Source organism: Haliotis rufescens, unplaced genomic scaffold (genome assembly GCF_023055435.1).
Source record: "Haliotis rufescens isolate VD_foot unplaced genomic scaffold, xgHalRufe1.0.p SCAF_5, whole genome shotgun sequence".
NCBI lineage: Eukaryota > Metazoa > Mollusca > Gastropoda > Lepetellida > Haliotidae > Haliotis > Haliotis rufescens.
This window is the reverse complement of record NW_025964223.1, coordinates 52,081,610-52,098,970: the sequence shown is the minus strand read 5'-3', so window position 1 is coordinate 52,098,970 and position 17,361 is coordinate 52,081,610. Positions and strand designations below refer to the sequence as shown.

The window sequence follows — 17,361 nt, the reverse complement described above, 5'->3', positions numbered from 1 at the left end:
GTCAACGCATGTATTAAATAAGTATTAACACGTATGAATACATAGATTTAAACTGTTTAGATTAATTAACTGCATCTGCTTTTGGAGCTGCTCTACCTTAACGCCCTGTGATGTTCCTGTTTCGAATTGGTCTTCAGCAACCAATACTTGTCGTAAGATGCTCGCTGATGCATGTCATCACATCCCAAATGCGGAGAATAAACAAACAAAATGTTACCTCAATAAGTCCATGAAGATGTCCATTGTTGATGCCATAGCGTTATTGTGTAATACATCGGTTGCCGACGAGTCTGAGTAAGCTCCAGGTTTGATGGTCAGGACTAATGTCAAGCCAACCAGTGTTGCAGCAACAGAGGTACTTGCATAATAAACCATAGACAGTACACCTATCCTTCCGGCACATGATCCTTTCATGTTCCCCAGACCTTCGAAAAACATTTATATTGTTCGGTTCTTCCCAGTGCAAAGCAAATCATGTTGTAGTCTTTAAAGACTTCATAACTGTGACATACGTCACTGAACATTAGGTTATATATATCCACGTGTAATTGTCCTTTTTCAGAACAAGATGAATGCTATACTTTTCAAACGTGTCGTCGTGTACTCCAGTGCTGTACATGTAGCATGTAGCGAGGAGAAAACTATACATATAAAACATAAAGGAAAACAACCTTAACGGTTCATATAGCTGTATCGGTATCTGCTGGGGTTACGGGTGGCCCAGTCGTCTACGGCGCCACGATTCGCTGTGCAGAGTTGCGTCCCTTGGGCACGCCAGAAACCTATTATTGTGGGTTCGAATGCCGGTTCGCCCCGATTATGTTTCTAGGTTTGTCAGCACCATACACGTGCTCGTGGATTTCACCGAAGTGGTAAACGTATGAGACCTGCATCACTTCGGGCTCCTCACACATTAACCTGACAACCCGTGATATGACTTGAATACTGTTAAAAGCGGCGTTAAACCTAACTCACTCACTCACACTGAAAAGATATAAAGACGTAACGAGAATTAACAATTTGTAAGATAAATGGAATTGTAAAAAGTGACAGTTTTGATGTCATTAATTTGTAAATAACACAGGAATACGTTGACAATGACAAGTGGTGTCTGATTTACGATGCAACTTCAATTCATAAATATGTGTAACAAGAAGGTTTTAGCGTTACCTGTAATGATACTGGCTACTGTTAGAGGCAGGATCAACACCTTCAGCATACGAAGGAAAAGATCTCCAGGAAACTGCACCAGCTGAATAGTGTCAGAGGACGGCTTTAGCGTCCGGCACACCATCCCAGCAACAATTCCCAGGACAACAGCGAGAAGTGTAGAGATGAGGAGGATATTGTGCCGGAGGAACTGAAGGATCGTCATCTGCCATCAGACTTGAAATTATATCTATGTACTATGATAAATAAACGATAAGTATACGTATGGTTAATGGGTGCACATGGTGGACAGTGGAAATATTTATGTCAGTAGTTATAATGTGAACAGAATAGCATCATAAACAGGAAAGATTTCTGCAACCATAACATCGCCAAAGTCACATTCTATGGGGAACCAGGTTCGAGAAGGTACATGATACTGTCGGCACTATTCTTTCCGAAGATGACAACACCCCGAGACTTCTGCTGCTTACTCGGCCGGACAGACGGATATTTCAGCTATTCCGTTTGGACGAGATGTCATTATAAACTTCAATTTTAAGTAACATTTTACAGGTATTTCTAAACATAGAATAAATGTGAAACGTTACTGTCATTTGATTGGTTGCATCTATGGCATCGCGTAGGTTGCATTTTCGGTATTAGAAGGTGGCGATCATTCTGAGGGATTGACGCTGCGTTCCTGTATTAAAACAATTTGGGTTGTCCAACATTTTGATGAACCTGCCAGAACAGTGCGACGTCACCTAAGGTTTACTTTTAACATTTTAATAAATATGATCATTCATACAATATCATCAATAACAACATAAGGTAGTGAAAGTAATTATGAGAATCAATATGAAATCGTCATCGCTGGATCGAGAATTGTTTAAGAACTCTCACCCAGTCTCAAATCTACCCTTCTCCTTCAAGTCGATTGAACGAGTAGCAACAGTGGCGGCTGCATCGCGTGGGTGGACTGCAATCGGCACAGAAATAGCTTTGCCCGTGTGCTAAATGACCTACTGCTTACTGTTGATTCCAAGGGAGCGGCAATTGTTGAGCTATCGGATCTTTGAGCAGCATTTGACACACACGGCCACTCTTCTCTTTTCAAGACGCTGCAGTCAGAGGCGATTTTCTATATCACTGCAAACACGAAAACGTCGTTTTTTTCCTTATATGGTCATTGGACGGAAAAACGACTAAAACTTTATTAAAATTGATTAATTGGTGAGCGTCTAGAAAGTGTCCGGAAAAGGGTCGAGTTTTTCAAGCGTAAAATGGACGGAAAAACGATGCTTTTTGCTCCGCCTTGTACAACTGTTAACGGCCAATCAGATGGCGCTGGTCCCCCGACGCACGTGATGCCCAAGGCTTCCTTTCGGAAGCACTAGGTTTCGTATTACTGGCATGCCTTGCTCTAGTATCTGTCGCGCGCAGTGCAGCAAGATTTGCTGATAAACCAGTTTTAGGATATGTAACATGTTTATGGAATTCAGACACGCGCCAAGAAGTCAAACCAAACCATGTTACCAAATGTATTATGATAACATATCCCTCCGCTATGCACGGTTCTCTATTGGAGAATGGGTTGTGTTTCATTTGGTTATAACACTCATAACTCATTTTTAATGGGAAGTTTACACGATATACGTATTTTCCATTGGACGAGAGGTCGGTCACATGACGTTTTTCACGTGACTGTATTCTTGAAATGACGTAAACACTGACTACTTCCACATTCCCAGGGAAAACCCTGGGAATTCCCTAGTACGAATCCATACAGAAGCATTGTTTCTCATCATTTAGACCCTTTCATTTTGAACTTAGCGTCTTAGCTTACTCTGTGATAAGTCAGAGAGTTTGGTTGCATGCCCGTTCAAGGACATCCTCGCTACAACCCATCCCAGAAAATAAAAACGAAAAAAAAATCCAAACTATTGTAGTGACAATCTACAGCAATCTATGAATTTACCTAAGTATCTATTTGACACATCTTTTCAATCACCTTTCAATGATCAGCCAATTGATCAGTGATGACAAAGGCTTGAAATAGCCACAGGTTAATTAACAACTTCGAAAATATCTCCCGTCACGTTTATCGTGTCGGCCATTTTGACGTCTTGTACTTGATGTAAATGTATTCGACGCTCTGTCATTGTGATTGACTTACTGAGGTACGAGGGGTGTTAGTTAAAGATTTCTCCCAAACCACTTAGGGTTATCATATTTGGTTGAAATTTCACATGTGTAATGATACATGTATCTATGGGTTATGTCTGAATTTGCAGCACCGAACTATCAATCTTACCACTTTTACAGGTGTTATGATCGAGTAGGGTGTGAAAATGGAGCCAGTAGAATACCGAGCAGTAATTAGGTTTTTATATTTGAAAGGTCGCACATCAAAAGAAACTTTCGATGAAATGAAAGCAACTTATAGGGAAGATGCCCCATCATATGACGTTGTTAAACACTGGCATCGCCAGTTCAAGTGTGGTCGGACATCTGTGGAAACAGCTGCCATTCCTGGTCGCCCCCATTCAGCCATTGATGAGGACAGTATTCATCAAGTGGAGGCCGCAATTTTGGCAGACCGACGTATAATTGTTCGCCAGTTAGCACAAGATGTCAAGATCAGTGTAGGGTCTGTGGAAAAAATCATCCATGACAATTTGAACATGCATAAGGTGTCTGCACGATAGATTCCCAGGTTGCTCACACCTTTCCAAAAGCAGGAACGAGTCAATTGCTGAAAGGATATTTTGGACATGTGCCAAAAAAACAGGCAAACTTATTTGACAGACTTATCACACAGGATGAAACATGGGTCCATCACTATGATCCTGAGACTAAAGTTCAGTCGATGCAATTGAAGCAAAGGGATTTCTTTTCAAAGGGTACCACAATTACAGGAGCTTATTATGCTTCACTGCTGCGGAAATTGCGGCACAATATCAAGCTTAAGAGGCGTGGCATGCTGACCAAGGGTGTCCGTCTCCTGCAAGACAATGCTCCAGTACACAACTCTCATGTTGCCCAGACAGAAGCGCGGTCCTGTGGCTATGAAATCCTTCCACATCCTCCTTACTCTCATGACCTTGCACCATCAGACTTCCACCTCTTTCCATCCATGAAGTCATTTTTGAAGGGAAAACGTTTCACAGATGATGAAACACTGATTTCTGAAGTCAAGTCCTGGTTTGAGACGCAAAGTGAGGGCTTTTACAAGCGAGGTCTCCATAGTTGCATAAAACGATGTCAGAAGTGTGTTACTCTTGGTGGTTCCTATGTGGAGAAAGACTAATACCCATGCCAAGTTTCATTCCACTAGGTCCATCGGAAGTGGGTCAGGGGAAATCTTTAACGAACACCCCTCGTAATTCTTTTACATACCTTCTCATCTAATGAGGATATTGTTTGAAATACATTTCTTGTAAACAAACAAAAACAGATGAACTATTTTATTCCGGGATGGCCTATTAAAGCTAGTAGTAAGTCAAGGCACCATGCGTGTATATGATCTGATATTATATGTGTTTACATTACGGTTTGGGGCGTTAATAAAATACACTGATGCAAGTATATTCTAATCAAATCAACTGGATAATTGAATATGCTTTCTTTTGCATATTTCATAACATCACTACACACAATTTAGACAGTTGCAGTAACACACTACGGTGATCGCATTAAACACCACTTTGACCAGTATTTCAGTTATACCACGGTGTATCAGACTGATGTGCGATAAAAATCCGTAGTGGTTCAGGCCATCCAACGGGTGTTCGCGAAAAGGTGAGCGCATCATGCCACACAAGTGGCACCCGTCACAAACACATGCAAGGACAAGTCCATTGTTCACCTGAACAAAGCATGGAAACACACAATAATGCCCGTCAGCACTATTACCGAGCATGTAAATAATATTGTCTGTCAAAAATATGGACGAGTATAAACAATATGTTCCTACTGGTAATACATGTCATACATTTGACAAAATGTATTGACTCAGAGCATTAGTGTTAATCACAGCGTATAGACTCGGCATGCAGTTGAACTCATCACCTATCCCATTATTAATAATCCTTCTTGAAGATCTCTGAAATCAGAAGCTGCAATAGCGCATTTTTACACTTTATCTCTTAATTGGCATGTTAGACTTCTATTTCATAACTCAGTTTTAGTTGCACGGATCGCTATGGAAGGGACATTCTCGCGTTGTGGTATTGTCGCATTGACGCCCTTACAAAATCAAGCAAAACGAGTCAAAATTAACCAAAGCGCTGCAATTCGACAACGCGACATGTTGGCCATGTGTCGCATTGTCGCGTGGTCGCATTGTTGCTCTTTGAATAATCTTTAAAAAAAAATCTTTATTTTACAAAAGGGCGATGATGCCGTAACGCGACATTTTCAAGGTCACAAATGTGAATAAAAGGCGTAAAGTTCAGTTAATGTTACAGTTAGGAAGCGGTAACCAAGTTATATCTGTCGTAGAAGTTCAACCTGCTGCATGTACGTCTTGAAATGAAAACACAAGTCCGTCCGCGAGTCCATAACGTTTTATTGTGAGTTCTTCTCTTTCAGTGCTTAGTGTTCAACTCCCCGTTCCAAACACGTAGTACCTCATCAACAATCCACATACCTCTGGTGCAGTGGTCTTCCGGAAGATCTAACTCTTTACCGTATCAGACAACTGACGAGTGCACGCCTGACCTGTGACCTCGTTACAACCCCCATGAGGTTTGCCGAACGGAGAGGGGTAGGAAATGTGGGCTCCAGCGCAGCCAAGAGCTCGCGACACACTGTATACTGCATGTAGTATTCATTATGCAGTCATTTAAAATAGAACCGTATACATATGTAGTACCCACTCACTTACTCTGTTTCGAATATTCATCAGTAGAAAATATATTATTAACCAGCTGTGTAGGAGAGATATCAGATTTTATCAGAGCTGGCCATGTTAGATGATACATGTATAACCAAAATCCAGGAGTTCCGGCGGGGGACAAACTTGTGTTGTTATTGTGTGAGCTGTGACGTAGACCCAAGAGAATAATGTAAAACATGAGACCAACTCAAGTCTACAATGATTGGGAAAGTCTAGATTTCCAGTGCTCTAGTCTGAAATTAAGAATTGTTGTGTGCTCCTTTTTAATTTTATTATTTTTATTTTGTAGACATGGATAGACCAACCAGGAAAGAAATTGATGGAATGCCAATATCACATGTTACCACTGATCCAGTTAAAATCATCACACAATAATATATTAGTATTTAATATTACGAAGGGCATAATCATGTACATGTTCACTGAAGTAATGTACATACAAGTCAACTTGATTATAATTTTTTATTATAGTGTAGCGCGGCATCAACTATAACTATATGATATCCTCACTTGTCATCGATATATTGACATCGAACAATGGACGACAATTCGAAATTCTTATTCAAGCTTTAAATAGCTTCAATAGGGACAGTACCGGTGTCAGTAAAATTTTCGTAGTTAGAAATATGTATCTACAAAATATACTCCGAAGGACCCAAGAACAATATTTTGTATTAATGCTTACTTTCATGGATAGAATTTAGGCAATCTAGGCTTGCAAAATCGTTCTAGAATTGAACTGCATTCCTTTTCTATGGTCTGGGAGAAGTACAAGGGCGTCAGTATCGCATGGAGAACTGGGGCAGCCTGGCTCAGTGTAATCGGATATGTTGTGGAGTTTCGGGTTTGGGCTGTTTGCTGAATAGAACAAGGGTTCACGAACAAGGGCGCAATGTAGAGATTAAAGCATTACCACCTCTGTTTATATCAGATATGTTATTGTGATTTGAAATCTCTTTTGAACAATTGCGAGTTATTGTATACTCTGTATTCTTTCGTCATGGTAGAATATATAATTCTATGTTGCTTTTTGAATTATCCACAAATAATGAGAACTACAATGTAAACATCTATCTGGAGATATACAATAATACTACTGAAGGGCATATCTGAAAAATGGGACTAATCGAGTAATATTTCTTTCTTAAACACTGTCCGTTAAAGACATTTTAATTATTATATTATACTTAAATTTGTATAGTTTAAAAGTCAAATAATGGCAAATTGTGTATCTTTCTGCATTTTGAATTCATTATAATTTCTGCAATAAAGCTTTAACATCAGATGGTGATATAAATACTATATGATCTATACTGTGATAAATGAATTATTAATTTCGTATTATGAATTAAATAAGCTGAAATATGATAGTACAAATAAATTATTTTAATCTGTTCATGTGAGTAGGTAACGAGAGATCTAGGCAAATCACTAACGTAACCATTTGTGAAATAACAAATATTCAAAGTTTAGGGGTTTGAACATGTGCAATGAATGACAGACAAGAAAGCAACGCAATGATTAAATTATGAATCAAATTATGTTATAAATATAACAAAATATATGGAAAATAAAAGTTTAATTTCTCATTGTTGGAAGGTGTTTAATAATAGTTTTTGTTTGATTGTTTGTTATTGAACGCCGCACTCAGCAATATACCAGCTATATGACGGTACCGGTGGTTTGTAAATAATCCAGTCTGGGCCAGACAATCCAGTTATTATCATCAAGAGCATCGATCTGCGCAATTGGGATACGATGACATGCATGAACCAAGTCAGCGAGCCTGATCACCCGATAAGCATGGGTTGTTGAAGGCCTATTCTAACCCGGATTTTCACGGGTAATTGTTTTTTAATAATAAGGTACAATGAAATTATGTTTATGTCCATAATAAGTGTGTATAAGTAGATGGATAATATGTCCATACACGTCAATTAAATGGGTTAGACTGCATATGGTTCAATGATGAGCTCTTTTACAAGTCGATATTTCAAGACATGTATTTGATATTCATAATATCTCCACAAAAGCTACACAACACAATGGCGACAAAACGGTACCAGCATCACAGATACCAATAATACATTTTTTAACGTGATATACATATTATTACTTTAAAGCTAAAACATGTATCAAAATAGAAAATTAGAAGGATTACAAATATAAACTTCCGACATTTTTCGTATTTATTTTCGTTTGGAGAGAGAAGTAGTGACTGGTATCTGATGGGTGCAAATAGGTGTCGAGTCGCTGTCTCAGATGGCTCAAATGTCGTAGCCCTGAAGATCCCCGTGGCGATACAGACCGTGAAGTAGTTTGTCTCACAGTCCCTGAACCATATTATTTTCCCTCCCGCCCAGGCCTTACTGCAATGCTATAGCCCCAAATGAAACAAGCCTAGATGTTCAACAGGTTCAGGCTGAAATTTCCATCCCTCTAGGGCTCCTTATAAATTTAAATATAGTTTCTCGTTTTAACCAAAATGATGTATTTTCAGAGACTAAGCGTTAGTCTAACCGTGAAGTACAACTATCCAAAAGATTCCATACATGTCTATATATCTTCAGACAGACCCTCCATGTTACTATCGATATGTGTCAAAAGACAAATGAATTAAACATTACAGCGCCGGTGAATAGGTTATATGCGCATATCAGCGTCGATCCTACATTATCCTTTTTCGCAAAATACAGACATACAGATGAATTAACGTATAATACTACGCAAATATATGTCCGGATGTATACATCAGTTTCATCTCGTGATCTTTATTCGTCTTTGAGCTCTTTTTCTACAGGAGATTATGGGGTCCAAATTCAAAATATTCCAAGGTCCAAATTCAAGTCATAATTTCATGGTCCGTCTTGCATGTTGGAAACCAATATCGCAATATGGCTGAATATTGCTAAACGTGGTATTAACCCGATTACTGACATAATTATTCCATTTTCTTCATGCACATTCTACAATCATCTACGATCACTATCTATAAGGAGCTCGAGGTATATCTATATTCATCCAAATGTCCATACATATATGTCCACATATATATATGCATTTAGCAAATCCTACACTCTTCCTTAAAGATAAATGCTAAGCATTTCCTCTGTATGTATTTAAATAGGTAAATATCGTTTTAATGTCAACGCTGATGCAGTGAACCTACCACAGACCTGATGCTAGAATAACATCTAATCTCTGAAGTAAACATATTTTACAGAAAAAGAACAGCTGTTAAACAATAGTTATAAAATATAATAATAAGGTGCCAAGAGACTTTCTTCATTTTGCCAAATATTGGGCTGCATTGGACATATATGTTTCGGTGTCTGTATGGCAGACAAACCTGATGCTTTTAAGTATAGAGATAAGTAAGTATAGCTGTTGTATATGTTTAAATATGTTTGTGATTATCCCAACATTGAAAAATATTGAAAGATGAGTGGTAACTATTTATGTCATTATTTCAAATTAGAATGATAGCACATCGGGACAGCATGGCACTTTAATATACGTATCTTGTTAACCCAATATTTTTTTAAGTAAGGGCAGCATGTATATCGAGAGTATAGGTTTGATGCGTGGCTTATCACACATTACGTTGCGAAAGTGTGCATATTCTGTTTATCGGCAATAAATGACATACGACGATTCATACGGGTAAATACGATTTACTTCAGAACTAGTATAGATTAATAAAGGTTAGGGGATTTTCCATCCACAGTGGAGACTTAAATGTGGATCGGGTGAACACAATGTGCTACCTGGTAGATTGTGTTTCATCAAACCGGACAACGTTGGTCTTTGACTGATGTAAAACACACTTATTCATTAACTGGTATCGGAAATTGAATGTTCATCTTAATTGTTATTGATGAACACGTAATATATTTTTAAAGAGTACCTCTATTGGAATGAAATGAATAAGTGTTATAAAGTTGTAAGCTTCTTCACAACCGTGTTACTATGAATTGACTTTATTGGGTAAACCAAAAAAGAGATAGCGACCTAAAATAGCCAAATATCATACGATGTCACTTGTCCACAATCTTGGATGCAAGGCGAAAACATTTCAGCGCGTTTGAAGCTACGGAGAATGCCCCCTGCAGAGTTGGACGAACATTCTGAGTTGACCAGAGGCTAACAGCAGTATTTCCTGTCCAGGTTATTTAGGTCCATGTGTGTGTGTGTGTGTGTGTGTGTGTGTGTGTGTGTGTGTGTGTGTGTGTGTGTGTGTGTGTGTGTGTGTGTGTGTGTGTGTGTGTGTGTGTGTGTGTGTGTGTGTGTGTGTGTGTGTGTGTGTGTGTGTGTGTGTGTGTGTGTGTGTGTGTGTGTGTGTGTGTGTGTGTGTGTGTGTGTGTGTGTGTGTGTGTGTGTGTGTGTGTGTGTGTGTGTGTGTGTGTGTGTGTGTGTGTGTGTGTGTGTGTGTGTGTGTGTGTGTGTGTGTGTGTGTGTGTGTGTGTGTGTGTGTGTGTGTGTGTGTGTGTGTGTGTGTGTGTGTGTGTGTGTGTGTGTGTGTGTGTGTGTGTGTGTGTGTGTGTGTGTGTGTGTGTGTGTGTGTGTGTGTGTGTGTGTGTGCTATAAGTGAGTGAAACAAAAGACATCAGTACAGGCACACCAAGTCCCCAAAGTACTCATACCTGCCACATCCTCAACCACTTAACTTACTTACACAATCATCTAACTACATGTCCGCCAACCCTCGTATCACACACACACACACACACACACACACACACACACACACACACACACACACACACACACACACACACACACACACACACACACACACACACACACACACACACATCGCATTCATCTTTCCCCACCATATCCCTACAACCATCTCATTATGTCTACGTCAGTCAGCCATCATGGATCCATGCGCAGGCTTTCATACATAATCCACCCTCCCACCATTCCCCACCATCCGTCGAACTATAACTATATCCGCCCTTCTGTATCGGTATTCGTGCTTACATACATACACCCTCCCACCATTCCCCTATATCGATCGCACTATAACTATAACCGCCTTCGGGCATCCGCACCCATGATTACACTGCATTGCATGCATCAAATTACACGCTTAAAATATCGTAAATATTTTACAATATGCACATATTAAATATCAGCAAACAGATTATTATAACGCAATAGATTTCATCCGTCAAAATATCACAGAAAGAAGGGCAGTCTGGAATTTTACAATGACATTAGAATGCACTAAGATGTTTAACTGGTCAGGAGGTGAAAATTACGATAAACGTCAGTTATAGATCTCCATTACGAATATCTAAAGTGTGGATAAAGATCCCAGCTTTCTGTATCGTGTACTGCATTCCTGCAGATATAGCAGTTTCCTTCGCTATAAAATTTATGTCTAAATGCTCATGTAGACAAAGATATATATGTTTATAGGCATGACCATATTATATATTCTACGCAAATATCACCACATTTAAAAAAAAATGCTAGACCGAGTCTTTGAAGGGCATTAAGAAGGGATACTTATAAGGAAAAACATTATGGATGTCAACGTCTTTATTATTAGGAACACAACGTTTCGGAGTATATTGCGTTTGCGTGCGTGCGTGCGTGTATGTGTGTGTTAGAGATGGACTTAACAACAAGTAAGGTCATCGTGAGCGGGACGGTATTCGCAGGTGGATGAGCATATGAATTCTGATTCTCTTTAGGTAGAAAATGAGGATCCACGATGTTCGACCTGGTAGAAGTGTGGAATCAAACCTCACAGCATTGGTCTTTGACTGACTGTGGCGTCAAAACAAACTCATTCATTTACTTGAACTGAATGTTCATCTTAATTGTTATGGATAGTCACAGAGCCGTGATCCAGAGAACAGGGTGTCATTAGATAAAAACAAAGTAATAATAGTATTACCAGAAAAACGGGGTATAACACCCAAGCCAATAAGCTTCGCTGAGGAACACCAGAGTAAGTCAAGATTGTAAACTGCCCCATAATTATGTATGACAGGCTAGTCAGGTATTGCTACATGTATACATGTATGTGAAAACAAAGTAACCAATAAACGTGTATAAGTGTTATATCGTCACTGCAAAAATAATGAGTGTTTGTCTTTAGTATTAACATTTCAATACGTGATATCTGTATTAGCGATATTGTCTACGCTCCATCGGCGATTTAGCGTTAGCCTTACTATCTCGTAGTATAAATATTGAAAGAAATTGCATTTCTGAAGACATCTCGATACAGTTTTTACGATGCATCACGTCTGCACTAGCGCTTGATAACAGCCTAGTGTTTAGGTGTTTCAGTTGTTTAAATTGCTGCTCTTGACCTTGATATTGTTGATTAAACTTTGATACTTTGAACAATATAAGGTTATATGAGACTTTAGAACGTTAACATGCGTTAATGTGTGTGTGTGTGTGTATATATATGATGACATGAATAGAACAATGAGTAGTACGTCCAGATTAGTGTATAGTCAACATTTAATAATTAAATTCCACAACTCCCCTTTTAAGTTTTTTTTCTTAAAAGTAAATGCAAGAACACAATCGGCCGGAATACAATGTATAATTCTGGTCCACTTTTATATGACCATATAGCATAGAATTATCTTTCGGGTCCCGTTTGGATAGGTTTGGTTGGCAGCCCAGATGGCCATAGAATAGTTCATCTCGGAATCTCCCATATAACTGGGGCTCCTCATCAATTTAAATGGAGTTACTTGTTTCTTTCAAAACTATACAGATTTAGAGACTAAGCATAAGTCTGAATCGACATCACCAGTTTGGAATTTGAAACTAATCTGTGTACAGTAACAGGACACTGCTTAAGTGTCATGTTCAAATGAGAAAGTGGAATCCCATCAATTATCCTTAAAGCTATTAATTAACATTTATAAAAGCAATATCGGAAAAATATGTATGCATATAATATCTGGCAATATAAACCAAGATCACCTTCTACAAAAATAGATTTTAAAAGCCGGTTGATGTTCGTTTGCGTATTTGACTTGCGAAAGTAATCCTTTTCCTATACTCAGACGTTCCTGAGCCTTTAAACTAACATCTAGTCTCTGAAATGAACATATCGTACAGAAAAATCAATTGTTCAGGTATCTTAATAAAAATAAATAAAAGGGAGCCCAGTGACTCTCTTCATTTTCTGATACTGCAGTAATCTAGACTTGCCAAACATTATAGACTTGCATGGGCTGTATTTGATAAATATTTGTATCAGGGTCTGAAAGACAGACTACTGAGCCTTGTGCATTGCTAAATATTTTGACTAAAATTATTACCGTTATCATTGTATTAGTTAATTAGAAATGCGTGCCGATGAAGTACGTGCCATAAATTTAAGAGACACTTTACGATTCAGAATTTGTCACGAGACTGTGTTTATGAATCATTGTCAAATACGCGAAATCACGCATGCACAGAACGGAAAATTTCGACAAGGCATTAAGCAATCCGCATGCTGCAGAACGATTGATTTCAGTACTTCCGCTAAACGCTTTGTGTGCCGCGTCAAACTCGAGCCTGTAATCTAACACGCGAGAACTGACCAATGAAATCTGAAAAGTAGAAATACCGGTAGACGCTGTTGCTTGATTGACAATGTCAATCAAGAAAGGGAGGAGCTTGATGATATCGTCCTCTCCCAGTTAATTCCGATGTCAAATAACGACGTTATTTGGACGGAAAAACGATGGCTTGAAAACGTCCAAATAACGTCGTTTTTCCGTCCAATGACCATATACGGAAAAAAACGACGTTTTCGTGTTTGCAGTGATAATGGTTATATCTCACAGTACCCCACCAGTCAACTGAGATTTAAAGTGCCACAGTGATCTGCTCTTGGTCCAATACTAATCACAATAAACACCAAAACAGTGGGAAGAGAGACACAGCTCTAACTGAGATTAAAACCATTGTCACCGTCATCGGTTAGTGAGAGAATTATTGTTGATATCAAATGTTGGCTGACGACAAACTTGTTCAAATTGAATGTAGATGACAAAACTGAAGTTTTGATCATCAGTTCAAAACTAATGCTGCCCACACTTGCCGAGAAAATGGGTTGCTCAACGAATCAGTCACACAGGAAATCTAGGCGTCATCATTGATTCAACATTCAGTTTGAGCAAATGCAAAAAATACATACCATCAGATAGGGAAAGAGACATATCAGTACATAGGTTGACAAAGACTCTGTAAAATGCTTAGTTTAAGCATCAAGATTAGAGTTCAGCAATAGCCTTATGCATGGCTTTCAGCAAAATCATCTGGACAAGCTATAGTGTGTGCAATGGTGGTGGCGCCAACCCAGACAACTGCGTATGGAACCAAAACTTTAGCAGATGTGGCTCTGCTCTATGAAATTAGCTTCCAATGGATGTCAGAAGATCCAAGGGTGTCAGCAGCTTCCGCTCAACCATCAAGACCATCCTCTTCAGAAGGATTTTGGTTATTGCGTGTCGTGGTATCCCGACGGCGCGGGACGCTGCGCACAACATCGAACATTGTTAGTCTTGTCCAGACTCGTATTGTGTTGTGGGGTGGTGTCATATATCTGGATATTACAGAGTGTTGCGTTGAACATACGACAACCAGTTTTACATGATTTGTCCTTACACGCGAATGAGTCTAATATGCGTCGCCTTGTCACAAACTCTTTAATATGCATTAAGTACTGCATGAACTAATTCATATGATGTCAGTGCGTCCGTTACGCGTTACGTATGAACTACCCTATGCAAAGATGATGATATCAATTGCTGTTCTGTCCGAAAGCTGTAATACAACATTTGACATTGTTTTTATATTTGTCATGACAATTTAACTGTATACATGTAATAAATATGTTAAACATGTGGCAGCTTGTCCCAAACTCAATATGCATAACATATATTGTCTACACGACTAGTTCTTGTGATAGTTCGTGTCAGCATGAACAACCCTTTTAGGTTGGTTGGTTTGTTGTTTAACGCCGCACTATATGACGGCGGTCTGTAAATAATCGAGTCTTGACCAGACAATCCAGTGTTTGACATCACGCAATTTGGATCGATGACATGCATCAACCAAGTCAGCGAGCCTGACCACCCGATCCTTTTAGTCGCCTTTTACGACAAGCATAGTCGGCTTTTACGGCAAGCATGGGTTGCTAAAGACCTATTCTACCCCGGAATCTACACGGGTCACCCTTTTAGGAATATGATGATATATGTTGATGACCTTGTGTATTATTTGTAGGACGTGATCACTTAATACATGTAAATGTTTATTGCTGTGACTTGGTGTTGTTCCTTAACAGGCGCTGGGGACCCATTTTATTCGAAGTCCCAACGGGGTGCCACTTTCTGTACGGTATAAGGGATGGTACACCCAGTGCATAATCACATATGCTTCGGGTTATAGGATGCAAACCTGCCTAAATTGTTCAGAAAGAAATTAGAACATGTTCTGGTCTGTTGTATACAATACATTTCAAAGAGAGCCATCATGCTACATTATTTACATTGTATCAATGATGTTCCTTGCCATTTTATTTCCCACATTGTACATCTGGGTCTCAATAATAATTTCAATAATTCAATAATTTCACTGTAAACATGGAAATCTCAAGAAGACATATTGTAGTGTTGTATGCGATCAGCCACCACACACAAGAGTTCAATTGCTTACAATGTAAAATACACATTTTCTGTTCCCTGAGCCATCCTTTTACTCACCGTGAAGATCCGGGTTAGAATAGGTCTTCAGCAACCCATGCTTGCCGTAAAAAGCGACTATGCTTGTCGTAAGAGGCGACTCATGGGATCGGTCACTGGATTGTCTGGTCCAGACTCGATTATTTTACAGACCGCCGTCATATACAGGTAGCTCGAATATTGCTGAGTACGGCGTTAAACAACAAAGAAAAAAAACAAAACTCACCTTGTATCAGAGAAACACAAACATAAGAGTATCTGGAAGCATCGACAATATTCAATACACTGTAAAAGAGAAACGTTCCTTCTTTCCCTACATGGTCACTGGTTGTTCTATCCAAAATGCGTCGGATTATGACATCGGAATTTGCTGTGAGTAAAAGCCCCGCCTACACGATTGATTGGCAGTGCCAGTCAAGCTGAGCCACGTTGTCCTGGTGTGGCTTATGGTTATAGAACTGTAGGATTAAGTTTCAACTTACAGAACGGAGCGGGAGATATTTCTGAGGAAGACGGTCGTTCCCACTGAACAGTCATATGTACTATTGGATAGTATGGGACATGTATTACTTCAACCATTTAACCTACAGCTCACAAAGCTGTATACTGGTGTATTGACTGTCTAGTTGCTGTTTGGTGCTTTATCTCATGAGGGGCAAAAGAAAGTATACCTAGTTTGTTTCTCGTGTAACTGAAAATGGAAATTATTGTTGTTAAATTTGATTATGTCTATTTATCCACATTCATTAATTCAACAGTTTGTAAATAATAATCTGCAGCATGGTAATTTAACACGTCTAAGTTACCCATCAGCAGCTGTGTGTTTTAAGCGATTTATTTTCACAAGTTTTAAATAAAATTATATTTTATCAAAATGTAACTATGTAGAAATATTCTTCGAATGATGACTAAGCGCCAGTACAGTTCATTCTTTAGATATAATATTGCTAACTTATTCAACTGATAAATCAACAGAGAGGTATAGTTTATTTTGCCCCTCAGTTTATGTATATACAAAATTCAAAATATTCTACACGCCGAAATCCTAATGTTTAATCTCCCAGATTTCATTTAACATATGGCAATTCTCTATGCAGTATTTCAACAATTCCGTCTGAATAAGCTGCGCTATGTACAGCGAAAAAGGAAGGTGTATTGAGCGTACATCGATTTTCGTATTAATCATACATGGAACAAAAGTGTTGCTACTGTCGATATGTATCTAAGACTGCCGGTTATTTATCTCCTTGAAGTCTGTTTCATTTTGCAAACTTTGCAAAGGGTTATTCTAATGTTCATAATATAGATACTATATACACAGAAGGTTCATATTCACGCGGTATTCACGTGAAATCTGATAATCTAATTATATATCAATTATTCTATTTCTCTTCCTCTTTCATCCCCTCGCCGGCGATATAAATGTTGCACTCAGCTTGTGTAATACGGTACAATGACCTGACACTGACCGTGGTTTGACTTACATGTTGCCATCGGTAGGTGTAACATGGCCTATGGACTGATATTGACCGTGGTCTGACTTATTGAAGGTGTGACATGTTCTATGACCTGACATATGATGGGTGTAAC

At 38.9% G+C, this 17,361-nt stretch overlaps 1 long non-coding RNA gene across 1 annotated transcript; it reads right to left on the bottom strand.

Moving 5' to 3' along the window:
• Positions 1 to 96: 96 nt before the first annotated feature.
• On the bottom strand, positions 97 to 16,099 carry LOC125373524. The gene is made up of 3 exons (XR_007218379.1): positions 15,998 to 16,099; positions 1,171 to 1,375; positions 97 to 425 (listed from the first exon to the last, which is right to left on the bottom strand). It is a non-coding gene; the product is annotated as an uncharacterized LOC125373524 (long non-coding RNA).
• Between the last annotated feature and the right edge of the window lie 1,262 nt (positions 16,100 to 17,361).